Here is a 19,592-nt window from a genome sequence, read left to right on the forward strand (position 1 = left end):
TAAGATAAAAACTATTATGGACGGGCGCAGTGGCTCACGTCTGTAATCCCAGCACTTTGGGAGGCTGAGGCAAGTGGATCACTTGAAGTCAGGAGTTCGAGACCAGCCTGACCAACATGGTGAAACCCCATCTCTACTAAAAATACAGAAAATTAGCTGGGCGTGGTGCCAGGCACCTGTAATTCCACCTACTTGGGAGGCTGAGGCAGGAGAATCACTTGAACCTGGGAGGCGGAGGTTGCAGGGAGCCGAGATCACACCACTGCACTCCAGCCTGGGCAAGAGCCAGACTCTGTTTCAAACGAAACAAAACAAAACCAAAAACAAAAACAAAAAAAAACACCTATTACTGGTCCCATGTTTTGACAAGAAAACCAAGGCGCAGTTTAAGTAACCTGGCTGAGTTCAAGGTGGCAGAGCAAGTAGTTAAACCCCAGAAGTCTAGTTCTGGATTTGTGCCCGTAACAACTCTACTATACTGCCTCAGCATGGCGCCTCTATCATCAGACCGTTTAAACTACAGCCCTAAACCTATTTTGACTCCTCAAATGTTAAATATCTCTTAACTCCCTTCAGGTTTTTTGAAGAAATCAATACCACTAACCCTTCCTCCACCTCTCTACCTCCCAACCTCCATTCTGTAACTACAATTAATGTTTTGATGCTTTGTCTATAAATTGATAGTAAAAACTGAAAACTAAAAAATAACATTCACAATAAAATCTTTACGAAAATATTGTCCACTGCAGAACCAAATTGTGCAACTGAACCTTGATATGATTTGGACGTTGTCCCCTCTAAATCTCATGTTGGATTCTAATCCCCAGTGTTGGAGGTGGGGCTTGGTGGGAGGTGTTTGGGTCATGAGGGTGGATCTCTCACGGCTGGGCACTGTCTTTGAGCTAGTGAATGAATGCTTTTGAGATCTGGCTATTTAACAGTGTGTGCTACCTCCCGCTGCCTTGCTCCCACTCTGGCCATGTGAGGACAGCAGCATCTCCTTTGCTTTCCACCATGATTGTGAGCTTCCTGAGGCCTCCCCAGAAGCCACGCAGATCCCAGCACTATGCTTCCTGTTAAACCTACAGAACTGTGAGCCCAGTAAACCTCTTTACAAATTACCCAGTCTCAGGTATTTCTTTATAGCAATGTGAGAACAGCCTAACACAAACCTCATATATGGGAGTTATAACTCCTTGTCAATAGGCCTTTGCCACTAGAAGGAGAAACTAACTTGAAAAAGGGTGCAAAGGGGTGAGATGATAATCTGCTTTTAAACTCACATAATTCTTTGCCTACTGCCATGAAATCCTCGGTGTTCTTGGTATTGTTGAGGGGAGAAGGTCAATGGAGGCTTACCCAAAAGTCTCTAAGTTGATACCTATTATGTTTTCTCTGGATCACCATGTCCCTCTCCTGAAATAAGCCATTTCAAACACATGCACAGAGCTTCATTTTTTTCTTAAATGTGATTCTGATGGAAGTCATAGGAAAATAGGTTGTAAGCCAGGAGGCCTGGAAGCCAGCTCTCGCTGATGATACACAGCTTCCTAATGCCTGCATTCTGGGCCTCACTTTCGACACATAAAATGAGGGGAGTCTATGGGATGACTGCCAGGACCCTACCAGTTCCCAACTCCCAAGGATTTGGGGTATCTAGGCCTCAGTAGAAGACTAAAGAAAACATCTCCCAAACTGAGGCTAAGGGAGATAAATCGGCATAGTGGTTAAAAGAACACACTCCAGAGTGAAATCCCAGCTCCAGCACCTACTTACTGGCCACAGGACCTCAGGCGAGCCACACACCCCCAGCTTGGAATCTTAGTCTCCTCTTCTCTAAATGGGAGATGTCGAGTGCACCTCCCTTGCAGATTGTTGGCAGAGTTAAATCAGTTAAGACAATTGTACCTGGGGTGGATAAGTAACCTCTTCCAGTTGATGAGTCTCAGCTGCCCCAACTTGTGCCACAACTATTTTCACACACCCCACATCCCCTCCCTCAACTCCTAAACATGTCAAGAACCTATGAGAAGGTGCAAAAACAGTTGATAGTGATCTTAATCTATTTAAGAAAGCAAGCATACAGCGCCAAAGTTAATGTTACTGGCCCTTGTCGTGCTCTCAATGGCTTTCACTAAATCAAGAAAAAGTAACAAAATTCAAATTTGTGTGAAAGTTTGTGTTGGGAATAAAACTCCCTTCCTCTGTCCTTCAGGGCACTCCCAAGCAGTGAGGTGAGGGCTTCTGTTGACCACTTGCTTTGGGTGGACTTGGGTAAGGGAGCCAGTATACTTTGCCCTTCTAGGATCTGCCTGCCAGAGAGACCCTGAGAGTACAGCCTGGTCTTCCAAGCCTGTGGAGATTTCACCTATGTGGGCCCTGCCCGGAGAGATTGGCTGCAGTTGTCCAGGGCTACCTTTGGGTGCACATGTTTAACTCTAGAATGATGAACGAGGCAGCCCACCTAAATCAGCCCCTCCCAGCCAACTTTTGTCAATGAATAAAGCTGATACTTTGGTCTAAACTGTTTGGCTCCAGTTTTAATTCTTGAAAAGGTAACAGTTGACACCCTGAAATCCCCAAAGTGCGAAAGTATTTCAGAAAGTTTTCAAATGCAGCCAGTACTAGTACTACAAATAATAACAAGCAGTTACTGAAGGCTTACTATTACACCAGGTACAGTACTAAATGCTTTATGAGTTAGCTCAACCCTCCCAGCCACCCATATGACAAACAAGGGAACTGAGGCAGTGAGAGGCATGGTAACTTGCCCTAGGCCATATAGCCAGCGGCAGCACAGCAGGAATTCAAACCAAAGCTGGCTGGCTTTAGCAAGCATGCTCCTGACCCCAACACAGCCCCACCTAAATCTGTTTCCCTTTTTGAGGGAGCTGACAAAGACCCTTAACTCCCAGAATGCCCTACTCTGCCCTGCTCTCTCCTTCCACCACAACTTGTTTACATGTCTATTTTAACACTTACCACAGGCCAACTCGTACTGTAATTTTCTGTGTCTCTTGGCCTGACTATGAACCCCATGCAGCCCAGCCCAGCCCAGCCCCTTGCACATAATAGGTACTCACATCATGTTTCTGGAAGTGGAGTAGTGTTCAGCAATGACAACACACTCCTCTTGTATTTGTTCTTACACATTATATTTTTGTAGAGTAACAGCGTACAGTAAATGAGCATTTGTGTTCCATCCATATGTCACCTCATTTAATATATTCAATCTCTGTTTTAATATCCATTATACAGATGAAGACACTGAGACTCAACAAGGTCAACTAACTTGTTAGGCAGCTTGTTAGTTACGGGGCTGGGATCCAAGGTAAAGTGTTCTGACTCCAAATTTTATCTTTTGGATAAAGCACATGAGAAAATTCTAAGTCAAATAAATATCAGTTTTTTTATAAATTAGTTGTCTTTGAACGTATGCCCCAAGAGGCTTCTTCTCAATAAAACATTGTAATATTGGAGTAAAAACTCCACTATTTTCTGCCTTAGGCATAAAGTCTATAAATATTTTTCCTTTAGCAATCAGATTGCTACAAAATACGTATTTTAAAAAAAAGGTTTTACTCTGCTAAGAAGTTGGGACCGTCAGTCAGGAGATGGTTCTTGCTCTAGTAAAACTGAGCATGTTTATTGAAGCCTCAATAACCAGAAGTCCATGCAGGCCAATAAAAATCTAAAATAGTCTTCCCAATACATTTTTTAACAACGTCATCAAAATACAACCCTGGGCCAGGTGCAGTGGCTTACACCTTGGCTTCCCAGTACTTTGGGAGGCCAAGGCAGAAGGACTGCTTGAGTCCAGGAGTCCGAGACCAGCCCAGGTAACATAAGGAGACTCCATCTCTACAAAAAATAAAAATTAGCTGGGTGTGGTGACACATGCCTGTAGTCCCAGCTACTCAGGAGGCCAAGGCGGGATGATCACTTGAGCCTAGGAGGTCAAAGCTGCAGTGAGCCTTGATGGTGCCACTGCACTCCAACCTGGGCAACAGAGCAAGACCCTATCTCCAAAAGAAAAAAAAAAAAAAGTACAACCCTGGTTTTTGGGAAATTAGTCACACCTAAACCTTACCTGATACCTTTGTCAAATCTTGACTGAAACAATCACTCTTAAGGCCCACCATGAAATGTGGCAAATGAGCTGTTCGTTTCTATCCTGGCTGAAGTATGCTGGCCCAATTTCCATTTACAAAAGTAATGAGTATATTGTTAATTGACTAGTAGAAGGATAATTGTTGATATTCTTGTTGTTAACTAAATTTATTATAAGAAACATAATAGTTAACTTCTAACATCTTTTTTAGCATAACTGTATTTTCAGTTGTTATAAATACAATGATACAAATTTTACATGCAATATAGAATCATTCAGCAGTCTAAAAATCTTGACTTTTAAAATTAAACTTTAAATTTTGGGATAATTGCAGAACCACATGCAGTTGTGAGAAATAATACAGATTCCATGTACCAGTCACCCAATTTCCTCAATTGTAGCATATTACAAAACTATAGTACAATATCAGACCCAGGATATTGGCATTGATTACAATCAAGATGTAGAAAAATGTCATCACTACAATGGACTCTACTGTTGACCTTTTATAGCCACATTTTACTCCCCTCCCTGCTTTCCTCTCTTCTTGGCCCCTGGCAACCATTCATCTATCTTTATTTCTATCACTTTGCCATTTGAAGAATGTCATATCAATGAAGTCATACAGTATGTAACCTTTTGGTACTGTCATTATTTTACTCACGTAATTCCTTTAAGATTCATCCAAGTTGCTTGTGTGTATCATTATTTCTTTTTATTGTTGAGTAATATAGTCCATAGCATGGATGTACTACAATTTGTTTAACAATACACCTGATGAAGAACATCTGGGTGGGTTCCAGTTTTTGGCGATTATGAATAAAATTGTTAAAACATTCATGTACAGGTTTTTATGCAAACATAAGATTTAATTTGTCTTGGACAAATGCCCAGGAGTACAATTGTTCGGTCATATGGCAGGTGCACATTTCGTTTTTAAGAAACTGCCAGACTGTTTTCCAGAGTGGCTGTACCATTTTACATTCCCATCAGCAATCAGTGAATAATCTGGTTCTCCACATTTGGTGTTGTCACTTTTCAAAAATTTCTAACCATTCCGATAGGATGTAGTGATATCTCACTGTGACTTTAATTTACATTCCCCTATTGAGAAATGATCCTGAACGTCTTTTCATGTGCTTACCTGCCATGTGTATAATCTTCTTTGTTGAGATGCTTCATATTTTTTGCTCATTTTCTAATTGGATGGTTTGATGTTTTTACTGTCGAGTTTCAAATATTCCTTATATATTCTAAATACTAGTCATCTGTCAGATATGAGGTATGGATCTATTTTCTTCCACTCTGTAGCTTGTCTTTTCATCTTAACCGAGTCTTTCATAGAGCAAAGGTTTTACATTTTGATCAATTTTTCCTTTTATGGATTGTGCTTTTGGTGTAAAGTTTAAGAAGAATGATTTATCTAGCCCCAGATCCTTAAGGTTTTCTTTTTTCTCTAAAAGTTTTATATTTTTAAGTTTGTGATTCATTTTGAGTTAATTTTTGTATAAGATGTGAGACTTAGATCAAGATATTTTGTTTGTTTGTTTGTTTGTCTATAGATGTCCAATTACTCCAGCAGCATTTGTTGAAAAGTCTATCTTTCAACCATTAAATTGTTTTCATGTCTTGGTGGAAAAAAAAAAATCAGTTGAGCATATTTCTGTGGGATGACTTGTAGGTTCTCTGCTCTGTTTCATTGATCTATGTGTCTGTACCTCTGCCATAGTCTTGATTACTGTACCTATACGACATGTCTTGAAGTCATTTAGACTGATTCTTCCCACTTTATTCTTCAAAATTGTTTCAGCTACTTCAGTTCCTTTGCCTTTCCATATAAGTTTTAAATCTATATCTACAAAAAATCTTTCTGGGATTTTGATAGGAATTGTGCTAAATGTGTATATCAATTAGGGGAGAAGTGACATTTTTCCTATATTGAATCATCCAAATACATGAACAACGCTGTATGTATCCATTAATTTAGATCTTCTTTGATTTCTTTAATCAATATTTGGTAGTTTTCAGCATATGAGTCCTGTTCATGTCTTATTAGATTTATACTTGCTATGATTGGAATACATCGCCAAAATTTCATAAGAAAATATTAATATCTAGAACACATAAAAAAAAAAAAACCTCCTACATCTCAACAGCAACAACAAAAACCACAAACATCACAAATAACAAGTGTTGGCAAGAACATCAAGAAATTAGAACCCTTGTGTACTGTTGGAAGGAATGTAAAATGGTACAGCCACTGTAGGGGTTCAAACACGTGCCCTAAATTTCATGTATTGGAAACCAAATCCCCAAATTCATGTTTATTGAAGGTAGGGCCTTTGGAAAGTAATTGGGATTAGATATGGTCATTAGGGTAGGGCTTCCATGATGGGACTGGTGACTTTATAAGAAGAGAGATCTGAGCTAGCAGGTTTGCTCTATCTTGCCATGTGATGTCTCCTGCCATGTCATGACGCAGCAGGAAGGCCCCGACCAGATGCTCACCCCTCATACTTGGACTTCCTAGCCTCTAGAACTGAAAGTAGTACATTTATTTTCTTTATAAATTACCCAGTCTGTGGCATTCTGTTACAGCAGCAGAAAATGGACTAAGACAATACCTAAGTATTTCATTGTTATAATACTAATGTAAATGGCACTGTGTTTTTAATGTTGGTCTCCACGTGTTGCTAGTACATAGAAATGCAACTGACTTTTGTATATTAATCTTATATCTATATTGTCTTGTATCCTGTGACCTTGCTAAACTCACTTATTAGTTTTAGGAGGTTTTTTTGCTGTGTTCTTTCTTCCTTCCTGGTGTCTCAGGATTCCTCCTTTTATTGCTTCCTTTCTGTTCAGAGAACTTTCTTTAGCCATTCTTTTAGGATAGGTACGCTAGTGACAACTTCTCTTCCAGTTTTCCTTCATCTGAAAATGTCTTGATTTCCTCTTCATTCCTGTAGCATATTTTTACATGGTTGACTTTTTTTCTTTTGGCACTTGAAAAATGTTGTGCCACTTCCTTCTGACCTTCATGGTTTCTGATGAAAAAATCCACTGTCATTAGAATTAATTTTTCTTATAGGTAAAGTGTTATTTCTCTTACTACTTTCAATATTTTTTCTTTGTTTTCAGTTTTCAGAAATTTGACTACAATGTGTCTTTGTGTGAATCTGGGGGGATTTCTCTCATTTGGGATTCACTCAGCTTCTTGAATCTGTAGGCTTACGTGTTTTGCCAAATTTGGGGAGCTTTCAGCCATTACTTCTTCAGGTGCTTTTTCAGCCCCATCCCCTCTCTCTCCTTTGGGACTTTGATGACATAAGTGTTAGATCTTTTGTTATACTCCCACAAGTCCCTGAGGCTCTGTTCATTTATCTCTGTTACTCAAATTGGGTAATTTCTATTGTTCGATTTTCAAGTTCACAGATTCTTTTTGTCTGTCCTCTCTACTATGGTGTTGAACCTATCCTTTGAGTTTATTTCATTTATTGTATTTTCTAGTTTTAAAATTTCCATCTGGTTCTTCTTTGTCTCTTACATTTCTTTGTGGAAACTTTTCTTTTTTTTTTTCATTGTTTGTTTCAAGCGTATCTGTAACTGCTTATTGCTTATAAAAAAGCAATTTTATGATGACTTCTTTAAAATCTAACATCTCTATCATCTCAGTTTTGACATCTATTGATTCTCTTTTTTCATTCAGTTTGAGATCTTCCTTATTCTTAGTATAACGAGTGATTTTTCATTAACATCTGCACAGTTGGGGCATTATGTTTTAAGACTCTGGATCTTATTCAAACCTTCTGTTTAAGCTGGCTTTCTCTGACACTGCTCTAAGAGAAGAGGGGCACTACTTCATTACTTCTAGATAGGGGTAGGAGTCCAGGTTCCCTACTCAGCCTCCACTGACACTGCAGAGTGGAGGGCTCCTCATTACTGCTGAGCAGGGGTGAGAGTTCTAGCTCCCACAGAAACCTCCCTGGCTGAGAGAAAAAGGGGTGCCTCATTGTTGCCCTTGATATGGTCTCTACTGACACCACACTAGAAGGGGCAACCTGTCTACCAACGGATGACAGTGAAAGTCATGACTCTTCACCAGGTCTCCCCTAATACCACCACCACTCCAGGGAGTTGGTATGCCTCAGTATAACCTGGCAAAGGTCGAAATCAGGCTCTCCCAACTGGCTTTGTTGGTGGGGTGGGTGTGGGTCATAATTTTTTTCTGTGGTGTTTGGCTGGAGTAGAGTAGTTAGTGTGTTTTCTTTTTGCTAGGTGCCCCTTTCCTGGTCCTCTGGCTAGACAGAGTAGGCTTTTCTTATCTGCGCCTGTTGGCATTTCTGACTCACTGGTTTCTTCAGCAATGAGTCTGGGACATATGCGGCAAAAACAAACCCAGGAAACTCACAACCATGTCATTCCCTGGGTCTTGAGGTCCCTAGCTAGTCTGCCTTTTCTACCTTTCAGAGTATTCTTATGTTTATTTTGTAGATAATATCCAAGGTTTTAGTTGTACTTAGTAAGAAGAATAAGAGAAAATATATTTGCTCCATGTTTTCCAGAAACAGAAGTCTAAATCTTAACATTTTAAGAAATAAGTATTTCCCAAAAACAATGATAGGATAGCACTCTTGTATCTATTACAGTGGTTACAAACTGGAGGCCTATGGTACCATAGGTTTTTTAAAAAAAATTAATTGCTCTTAGGTGGGCATTCCATACTCTCCAGTTCTCTACAGCACTCCTCCATGTCTGCCTAGATTTGTGAACTGTCCCATGAAGGCATCTGAGTTTGCAACCTCTGATTTGTAAGTCACGAGGCCAGGCTATAGATTACAGACGTAGATTTTGAAAGTTCATGCTAAAGTTTCCCTTTTCATAGACTAGGGCCCAATTTAAGAAATGTTAACCAAGACTCAGCTCAAGCACAATGAAGCCTTTCCTATACTCTGCCTTCGACTTCCCTCCAAACGTAATTACTGTACTATCCTATCCAATGATCAAACTTAGTACAAGGTCCTCGCCATTTTCTCATTTTTCTTCAGAATGTTTAGAGAAGAGATATAGCTACTGTGTGTGCGTAGGTGAGGGAAGGAGAACAGAGAAGAGGTGATGATAATGATGAAGCAAGAGGAAGGAAGATGATCACATTAAAACTATAGTGTCCTCAGGAAGGGGAACATCACACACCAGGTCCTACTGTGGGGAGTGGGGGGGAAGGATAGCATTAGGAGATATACCTAATGTAAATGACGAGTTAATGGGTGCAACACACCAACATGGCACATGTATACACATGTAACAAACCTGCATGTTGTGCACATGTACCCTAGAACTTAAAGTATAATAATAATAATAATAAAACTATAGTGTCCTAATTTTCATAAAGCTGGCCCAAATCAAATTCTTTTGAACACAATTGAATAATGTTCTAGCAAGAAAGGCATTTAGAAGTGAATAATCTAATCCAAGTCCCTTTATCCTTCCAGATAAGGAAACTGAGCCTGAGAGACTATACAAGGTCACAAGCTAACCAATATTGTTTATACCACCCCATCATGTTCTCTTTTCATAGCCTAGTCCTACTTTCCAAACAATGGAAGCTGTGATCAACTATGTCACTTCTACCAATAGTTCCTAAAAATGTTTCCATTTTAACTGCATTATTTCATCTAATCTACAGATTACATTCGAATTTTCTTCTTAAAATTTCTGACAAATTCAAGAGAGATTTTTTACCATTTGTTAGCCTAGTAAAAATGAAAGCAATTGAGTTGGTAGTGGAGGGGGGACAAGCAAAACAAATATTTTATTACATTTTGTCTAATAGTCTTAATTATCAGGCCAGTCTTCAGGACGACTCGGTATTAAATCAGGCACTTATTAATTTAGCTGCCCCACAATTCAGTATAATAGCTATCCACTCTTTCAGCTGGGACAATGCTTGCCAAACTTGCCATTTCACATACCACCTCAACAAGTTTGGTTTGCTGTATCTGCAAACTGCCCATACTAATTTTATACTTATCTTTATATTGATTTAAAATCTATTCCTTTTTAATACTTTGCCTGCTCTAAGCCATAACATCCACTAAATCACAAGCCTGATGTGCTGATTTTTCTAATACACAAGAAAATAATTACATAGCTACTAAAATATGTCCATGGACATACTGTCTAAACTCATCTCATGTGATACCAGCGATATTCCGTACTTTAGATGAGCTGACCCAGGCCGGGCGCGGTGGCTCAAGCCTGTAATCCCAGCACTTTGGGAGGCCGAGACGGGCGGATCACGAGGTCAGGAGATCAAGACCATCCTGGCTAACATGGTGAAACCCCGTCTCTAATAAAAATAAAAAAAATTTAGGCAGCAGTGGTGGCAGGCACCTGTAGTCCCAGCTACCCGGGAGGCTGAGACAGGAGAATGGCGTGAACCCGGGAGGCGGAGCTTGCAGTGAGCTGAGATCCGGCCACAGCACTCCAGCCTGGGCGACAGAGCGAGACTCCGTCTCAAAAAAAAAAAAAAGAAAAGATGAGCTGACCCTGGGCTGACAATTTATTATATGAGTAAATAATGAAATAATTATTCTCCAATATCTGAGTTGCTAATTATTCAGATTCTTAGTAATATACCAGAAATACAGGGTCCAATCACCAATTTCAACAGATATAAACTCAGGAAGCCTAGGTTTTCAGATTTTATCATGCATAAGAAATATATGAGACTCTTGTTTCCTTGCCTCAGAGACTCTGATTCAGTAAATCTGGAATGGAGCCCAGGAAGCTGCATTTTTACAGGTACTCCAGGGAATGCTGTTTTCGGAAGACCCAAGGGTCACATTTTGAAAAACAGTGGATGAGGCCAGGTGTGGTGGCTGACACCTGTAATCCCAGCACTTTGGGAGGCCAAGGTGGGAGGATCACTTGAGCCCAGGAGTTCAAGACCAGCCTGGACAACATAGTGAGACCCCATCTCTATTAAGAAGAAGAAGAAGAAGAAGAAAGAAAGAATGAAAAGCAGTGGATGGGAATGGGGTAGGACAAAATCTTAAAATCACTCTAGCTTTTCAATAGGATGACTTGAGTTCAAATCCCAAGTCTAACTGTATGACCCTAAGCAAGTCATTTCACCTCTCTAGGCCTCGGTTTCCTCATCTGTTAAATGATGATTGTAATAATAGCTACCTCAATGGACTTTTTTAAAGAAGCAGGATCTCTCTATGTTGTCCAGGCTAGAATGCATTGGCTTTTCACAAATGCGATCGCAGCACACTGCAGCCTTGAATTCCTGGATTCAAGTGATCCTCCCATCTTAGCCTTCCAAGTAGCTGAGACTACAGGCCACCACACCCAGGTTCACTGGGTTGTTTTAAGGCTTAAATGGATGACATGTCAAAAAGCATTACAAAACCACAGAGCTTATATATGTTAGAGGGTTGATAATGATGATGATGACATAGAACCATTCTCGACAGCCTGTTACAACACAGAAGACAATCGTCATTTCAAATAAGATGCCAAGCGCTCTGCTCCATATAAACATCTGCTCCCACTTAATTACTGACGTTGAGTCTAATCTATAATAAATTAGCCCCCAAATTAAGTGTGTATTTCAAATAAGACATTTACACAATAGATAATTTCAAATATCAACTGATGAATGCAACTTAAATCCTCAAGGAACTTTATCTGGATCTTCAGGGTCAACCCCATGCAATAGCTCCCATGCCAGCAGAGTCCCAAAGGCCCATTTTGGTTACCCTGATTTTAAGAACTACTTTATAGGGAACATGTACAATTATCTTTGTGGTTTAGAAATATTTTATTTATTACATAAAAAAAACCTCTCCTTGAAGAAAGTGTAACAACCCCTCAATTATAAATTTAACACCAACTTTTCAGATTTAGCTACAGGGCAAATATAACAAAGACAATTATAAAACATGCTCCCTTACAATAATTCATCAAAGACTTTAGCTATGATCTGATGTAGGAACTTAATTTCCAAAAGAAAGAAAGCCTTATTTTTTCTGAATACCATCTGTTCAACCATTCCAACATGAGCTAATTCTGCTACACAAAATTTGTAAATAGACTAAGATTGAAAAAACTTAGTTGCTTCATGTTAAAGTACAGATTCAGTATGATCTATTCATGTAATGTTAGAAAGCTATGCACACAGTCGACATCCAATCTTTTATAGGACACACACAACACTAACAACTATTCAACCTTAATGAAAACATTACAGTTAACTCATAATTGTCCATAAAGAAAATCACCCCAAGGTGTGACAGCTATTCTGTGCTAATATGGGTTCTTAAGTCTCTCTACTCAGCAGGCAGTTTCTCAGCTAAGGTGCAGGCAATAGAGCAACTGGAACTGGTGCAATCCACAGCTGGTCAGTGACCAGTCATTCACGCATCGGTGATGCAAAAAATGCTTCTCCCACCTGGAGACAGTGTGTTTGTCCGGCCAGGTTTTAAGGTCCAGGAGCCCTAGCTGCTCTTTTATGGGCAAACATGAACACCAGATAGCAGGAAAAACTATTAAGAAATATACTGTCTTCTAGCTGGGCAGATTATCCAATTTCTGCTAATCCACAGCTATGCCTTCCTTTGGTAGGCATAATCAACAGCAGCTGCCAGTTTGGATGAAGCAAGAGACAGCACCATAGCCAAATCTCAATTAGTTGGCCTCCTGAGCCTGTTTCTGCACTTGTTATTACCCTATGAGCTCTAAAGAGAAACTGAAGATAAAGCTCCTCAACAAGGAGCACCTACTAAGAATTAATTCGGATCTTTACTGTAATTCTTGATATTTGTAAGATCTGATGTCTGGCAAGGACCATGATTTTGAGAGATTGTTAACTAATGGTAGTCTGGGATATCAAATGCATTTTACACACACTTGTGAAAAATCAATCATCTCTTACTAGCAGGCAAAAATGACTACTAATAAACAGAAACCTCAATTTAGGCAAACATCACTACTGAAATATAAATGTGATTTCATTTAATGTACCTATTAATAGTTTATTGACGTTAAAACGAAGTTAGTCTTTAGCCTTAACAAAGATGGAGCAAGCGATTTTTTTTGGTTTGTTAATTGATTCAATATTTATTGAGCAACCATTATGCTCCAGGATTTTGCCTGGGAAGCCAGTGGTGAGTAAAACTGCCCTAGTCTCTGCTGACAAGGAGCTTATCAGTTAAATTTAGAATAAGCAGGGAATCTAACTTTTAAAATAAACAAAAGATTTTCACTTCAGTAAGGACTGAAAATGAGGCTGCCCATACAATACTCTTTTGAGATTTTGGAAAGGTTTTACACATTCTAGTATCACATGTTAATGCTGAATACTCACAGATAATACATTAAAAAATTGTGAAGTTAGGGAAGTATTGTACATCAAGATATTTTCTGAAACTCACAATACTAACAAAGAAGCTATATGCATTTATTATTATAAAATGGAACTTGATTTTTAAAAGAATCATTGTCATCTAAAGACAGCTTCTCCTTTCAATTACAAAACTATGACTATATGTACTGGATACTGGTAAAATTTCTCTTCTACATTTTAGATCTAACAACAGAGAACCTCTCGTCCTTATTCTCGAGCAAATGGCCATGTTGCATCAAAGGGCCAACGGCTCACTTGAATTAAAACTGCAAAGCTTCTTGGCTACTTAGCATACTGAAAATGAATTAAACACTCAATGTTGCTTACCTTGTAATCTCTGGATACATTTTCTGATGTCACTGAACCTGAAATCTGACTAGAAATTGTAGCAGCTATAAGCTGTTTACACCATTCAACATGTGATCCTGTAGGACTAAAAAAAAATAGCATGGATTACAAAATGTTATATCATAGGATCTCAGTGAAAAAACTAGCACTGAATAGGAATATGATAATACTTCTTTTTTTAGATGAACTAACTAGACTCTTTGGTTACCTTTACATTTAATCTAAGAACTGAAATAGCAACTGACAACTAGGAAATAAGATTAGGTTCCAGGAGAGAGATATACCGCAGGTTATTTAAAATCAAATCCACCCGAAGCCTTTTCTGAAAGAAACGTTGAAGCATTTCCCTAGCGTGCTTAGTTAAGCTTACTGATTCTTTACCATTTAATGGAATTTTGACCTGCTATTAAAATTATACAGAAGAATACGTGTCTGTTTTTTGTTTTTTTTTTTTTTTGAGATGGGTCTCACGTGGCTGTCGCCCAGGGGGGGCTTGGAGTTTGCAGTGCGCAATCTCAGCTCACTGCAACCTGTCCAGTTCACAGAGATCCTCCCAACCTCAGGAGCCTCCCATGTAGCGGCCCACTGAGCAAGGGCAATGCCAGCCCGATGGCCCGGGGCTGGGTTTGTGGTGTGGTGGTGTGTAGGACATGAGTTTGTGCCACTGTTTCCCAGGCTAGTCTTGAATTCGCTGGCAGTCAAGGTGAGGGTCCACCTGCCTTAGCCTCCCAAGAGTGCTAGGATGAGCGAGGCATGGAAGCCATGGGGCCGGGGCCGCACGGCCACCCGGGAGAAATATGTTGAAAATATTTATCTTACAGCATAGTGCTTTTGCAAACTTCAAGGGTCAATTTTCATGTTGCTAGTTTTAATCTAGAAAATAGTGGTACTTTTGAGTGAAGCAAAGTACTTCAGAAGAAGATCATGAGATTGATTTATAAAATTAAGCGACTAGGGAAAAATGACAGGGTTCTCCCTGTGTAAGTATTATACAATACCTTACACTTTCTATAGGCAGTGCTTGGGACGAACTTACAAATGGGTTTTTATTTTTTTATTTTCGGTTTGTGGTTGTTTTGGTGGTTTTGAACAGAGTCTTGGCTCTGTCAGCCACAGGCGGGAGTGCCAGGGGTGGGCGGGCGATCTCGGCCCACTGTAACCTTTCGCCCTTGCTGGGTTCAAGCAAATTCAACTCCTGCCTCAGCCTCCCTAGTAGCTGGGATTACAGGCGTGTGCCATCATGCCTGGCTAATTTTTGTATTTTTTAGTAGATATGGGTTTTCACCGTGTTGGCCAGGCTGGTCTCGAACTCCTGACCTCAGGTGATCTGCCTGCCTTGGCCTCCCAAAGTGCTGGGATTACAAGCACAAATGGTTTTTATTATATCAGAGCCTCACAACCATGGTGTGATGAGAAGGCAGAACAGGGACTAGACGACTTGTCTTTGAGGAGAGAAAATTGAGGCACAGAGGTGGCATGCCCTGTGAGAAAGTAGCTGTCCTCAACAGGACATGGAACAACCAATAGTGACTGACTCACTGCACTGAAGCCAGCAGCACAGATCCGAGCCAACCGCTTTATATGAAAACACAGCAATGCAAAGAAAATGTCATCTTTCACTCCCACAGAGCTCTGAGGCATCAAAGCATTTTCACACATGTAGCCTTGCCCAGCCTCACAGTGACCCATTTTACAGATGAAAAAATTAAGGCCCAGTTTTGCCCAAGGTCACACGACTGGCAAGTGGTCAGGCTGTACTCACCTGACCTAAAAGACCACATAAGCCAACTAGGCAGTGAGAGATTTAACAATTGCCCCCAGAGGCCGGGTTCCTCTCACAATTCGGCAAAACACTAAGAAATCAAGCTAGAGGGCTAAGAATACTGACAAAAGTTTACCTTGCAGGTAGCTTTCACTGTAAAGAATGTTTCAGGCCTTTTAAAAAAATCACATCACTGATTAAACCCACACTCACGTATCTGAAGGACAGAAACACCTGGAATCCCCAGGCAATATGGAAAATGACCCAAAGAGTAAAACAAAGAAAACGGAAGTTCTGTGCTAGTGATCCAAATTGCAGTCTCTGATCAAAACAGACCAGAGGTTATCTGTGTGGTTGAAAATACTGAACGAGCAGAAACTCCTACCACATGCCAGGAATCTATATACCACAATTTCGACCTGAGGGGGAGAAGGAGGGAAAAGAGAGAAATTTGTTTCCTTCTTAAAGGTTAAGTCACTTTCATTCCCGCATATATCATACTTTTCTTGTCATAATGCCTTTTTCTGTCAGCACCCACCAGTTGCAAACACAGGAAGAAACTGCAGAAACCCAACTGTTGAGCATGAGTGTGACCTGTTATTACCACCTGCCCAGCATGCCTTCCCCCTTCTTCTGATAAGGACCCTCCTCTTTACTTTGGGGAACCGCCCTTCCCCACATCATAGGCTTCTGTGGGGGAAAGTGGAGAAGAAGGCTGACCCCTTCCTCCACCTGCTCCCACTTGTAGGTGAGTTACCTAGGACCAGCCAATCCCAGGCTTTCCTCTTGGATCCTGAAATACATGGATCTGCATCCAGAGCTGCTGGAGGCCACTCCCCACCCCACCCCACCCCACCCCCACCATCTTAAGGAACTCACAGGGATTAAAAGTGAGAGGAAAAAAAAGAGAGAGAGAGATGGGGAGTCCCGACAACACCGTTTGCAATCCTGGCCTCAACTGTGCCTATGGCCATCTCTCCTCCTATCTGGAGCAGTTCTGTGAGCCAGGACATCTCATTTGGCTTATGCTAGATTGAACGGTGGTTTCTGTCACCTGCAACCAGAAGCATCCTGGCCAATGTAGTTACACACAGTGAAACATAGTGGGCTAGCAGACAGGAGGCCTGGACATGAGTCCTGCTTCTGTCACCAGCTAACTCCATGATCTTTGGCAAGACACATCCTCTTACAGGACCACAGCTTCCTCATTATTAATTACAGTATTCAGAGCAGAAGTGAAGGCCCCATAGTCCAAGGGACATGGCCAAGTCCCACCCATAGAGCCAGGTTCCATTCTAGAGGTCACTCTTCAAAGAAAACTGTGAATCTGAGCTTGTTGAGATGACAGAACTGAGAAAGGAGGCCATGATTCCTCCCCCATCCCTTCTCTGTAGTCTGTGCAATTGCCCTCTATACTCCTGGTGTCAGTAACTACTTACAGGCTGGAGGCTCCCAGCTCTGTTTCTCCAAACTGGACTCTCCTGATCTCAATGCTGATGTTCCTACAAGACACGTCCACTAGTTTGGCCCAGAGACCCTGCTAATTCAACCTGTCTAAACCAGCATCAGCCGCTCAGCCCCACAACCTACTCCGCTCCTGTGTTTCCTAACTCAGGGCGCAGAACAGCCAGTTACCCTTCCCCCACATGCTAGAAAGCTGAGGTTTGTCTTGAAGCCCACCCAGCACTTCCCCCTCACATCTGAATGGTCACCATGTCGGGTCACTCTTACCTGGTAAGTATCTTGAAAATCCACCCAGCCCTATTCCTAGTCCAACTCCCCTTTCCAGACCCTCATCATTCTTCTGTGAACTCCACGTGCCTCGTGTATTTAAGCCTCACCTATAAGCCCATGACTCCCCAGTTTGAATCTCCAGCTCAGACAACCCTGAACTCCAGGCTCAGATAGAACAACTATATCTTTGACATCTATTCTGGGACATATAATTGGCATCTCAAAATTAATAAGTCCAGAGCGAAGAGCCTGATATTTTCTAACCCTGCTCCATCTTAGAGAGACCTCTCCATCTCAGCAACACAATTTTCCCACAAGCTAAAGTTCTGGAACTCTCCCAGATTCTTCTCTCATACCAAACAACCAATCTTCAGCAAACCCCATTGGCTCTACCCTGCAGGTCTTCAAATTACATCTAGAATCTGACCACTTCTCCCCTCCTCCGCTCCACTCTGGCCTGAGCCACCATCTCACTTGGCTTACAATAGCCTCCTACTGCCAGTCTCTGCTTCAACTCCTTTCCCTTTCACTCTATTGTCCACATAGCACCATGGAGAGCCTACTGAAATCTACAACAGATTATGTCACTCCTCTGCACAAAGTCCCCAATGACTCCCCATGGTCTCTGAGGCTCTCCACCATCTGGCTCTGTGACTTCTGTCATCCCTTACTTGTCTCTAGCTCCCTCCTTGCTAGTGACACCTGGTCTCCTTGCTGATCTAGGAACACTTGGCTCACACTCACCTCAGGGGCTCTGCACAGGCCTCTGAATAGAATACTATCACTGACCCCAGGTATCTGTATGGCTGGATCCCTCGCCTCTTAGGGGGCACTACTCAAATGTCACCTTTCTCAGGCTTTCCCTGATCATCAAAATCTCTGAAGGAAATCAGAAGATGAGGCATATTTGGAGGTGACACATTCTGGTCTCCTTTGGCTCCTTAAATGATTCTGATGCATGCCCATCCTGAGTACTTCTGTGTTCGCCTCTACCACCTATCTCATTTATCACATTCGATTTCCACTGTTGGTTGGTTTGTATTCTCCACTAGATGGTAAGCCTAGCAAAATGGTGAGACAGCAAAAGTCGTGTTGTGCTATTCTCTGAATCGCCCAGACCTCGTGTATGGTTGAATATTTGCAGATGTGTGAAGTCCTCACCATTTCAAGTGCTGTCTTAGCTCTGACTGGTTTTCAGTGACACTAACCACTTGGGTAATTTATTAAAATATATTGTAATTACACTGAGGTAGAAACAAAAGTGAAGGGAATGTTTCTTGTTTCTGCGCTTTTGGAAACTCCCAAAAGTTTGGCACAATGGTATGACCAAGACAGGCAAGAATGGGCATGTAAAACTGACTGAGCTACATTACAGCAGTGCATGCTGCCTGAGTGCACTCTGGTGTCAGAGAAATGGCCAAGTTGTGGGAAAACTGGATGTTCTGGGTTACAGGATAGGTCATCCCTTGTCGTCTGAGGATGGGGTGGCCCCTCCCAGATAGACACGGTCACTTTATGTTTCTGATTTCTCTTAGTTCTGCAGCTGCCTCAGAAGCAGTAGGCTTGCTTGTGTGCTCATGAAAACAATAAACTGGTTCCCTCAAAGTGTGAAGAACTGAAAGTAAACCGTTCTGTTTTCTTGCTTCCTGAGCAGTTTGGACGTTTTCCATCTCAGATTTTTGCCTCGATCTGCACCAGCTCCCACGCCCGCGGGGTCCCATCTTCCCATCCCCACTCCCAATCCCCCATCAAAGACCCTAAGCAGCCACAGCGGAATTGGGGTCTTAAAACCACACGAAACAAGGTGATGCTAAAAGAGGAGAGCCCGGGTGGGATCTCCCTCCCAAGAGAATTGGTGACCTGGGCAGGGACAGCCAAGCGGTCGCCAAGGGCAGCAGGTGGCGGCGCGGGAAGTGGTTTGACAGCTGCGAAGCCCCTCCCGGGGATCCAGGAGCTGGGGCTCTCGGGGCGGAAGTGAGCCAGGTGCGCGGCCCGCAGCAGGTCCGAGGGCGGCAGCCCCCGGATGGGGCGCTGAGGTTTCCGGGATTTTGGGGGAGGAGGGGCCCGAGGGGACGGATGAAGAGGGGCAGCCCATCTCGCCTCGGCCAGGCCCTGCGCGGCGCCCGGGGAGGGGGCGGGCGGGCCTCGCGCGGGGCACTCGAGAGAGGGGCGCGAGAGGCCGGGGCAGCCCGGGCCCCGCTTACCTGTCCAGGGTCTCCACGCTG

At 42.0% G+C, this 19,592-nt stretch overlaps 1 protein-coding gene across 3 annotated transcripts in view; it reads right to left on the reverse strand.

The window, feature by feature from the left end:
- The window catches only part of MTMR1 (myotubularin related protein 1), a 76,225-nt gene extending 56,639 nt beyond the window's left edge, over nt 1-19,586 (reverse strand). For all 3 annotated transcript variants that reach the window (XR_001884046.1, XM_017865542.1, XM_017865543.1), the window contains exons 1-2: nt 19,572-19,586; nt 13,851-13,956 (exon numbers count right to left, since the gene is read on the reverse strand). The gene's annotated coding sequence lies outside the window, so the exon portion shown is untranslated. The remainder of the gene's footprint in view (nt 1-13,850; nt 13,957-19,571) is intronic.
- Nucleotides 19,587-19,592: the final 6 nt, after the last annotated feature.

The sequence above is a fragment of the Rhinopithecus bieti genome, unplaced genomic scaffold (assembly GCF_001698545.2).
Source record: "Rhinopithecus bieti isolate Rb0 unplaced genomic scaffold, ASM169854v2 scaffold_80089, whole genome shotgun sequence".
NCBI classification, from domain to species: domain Eukaryota; kingdom Metazoa; phylum Chordata; class Mammalia; order Primates; family Cercopithecidae; genus Rhinopithecus; species Rhinopithecus bieti.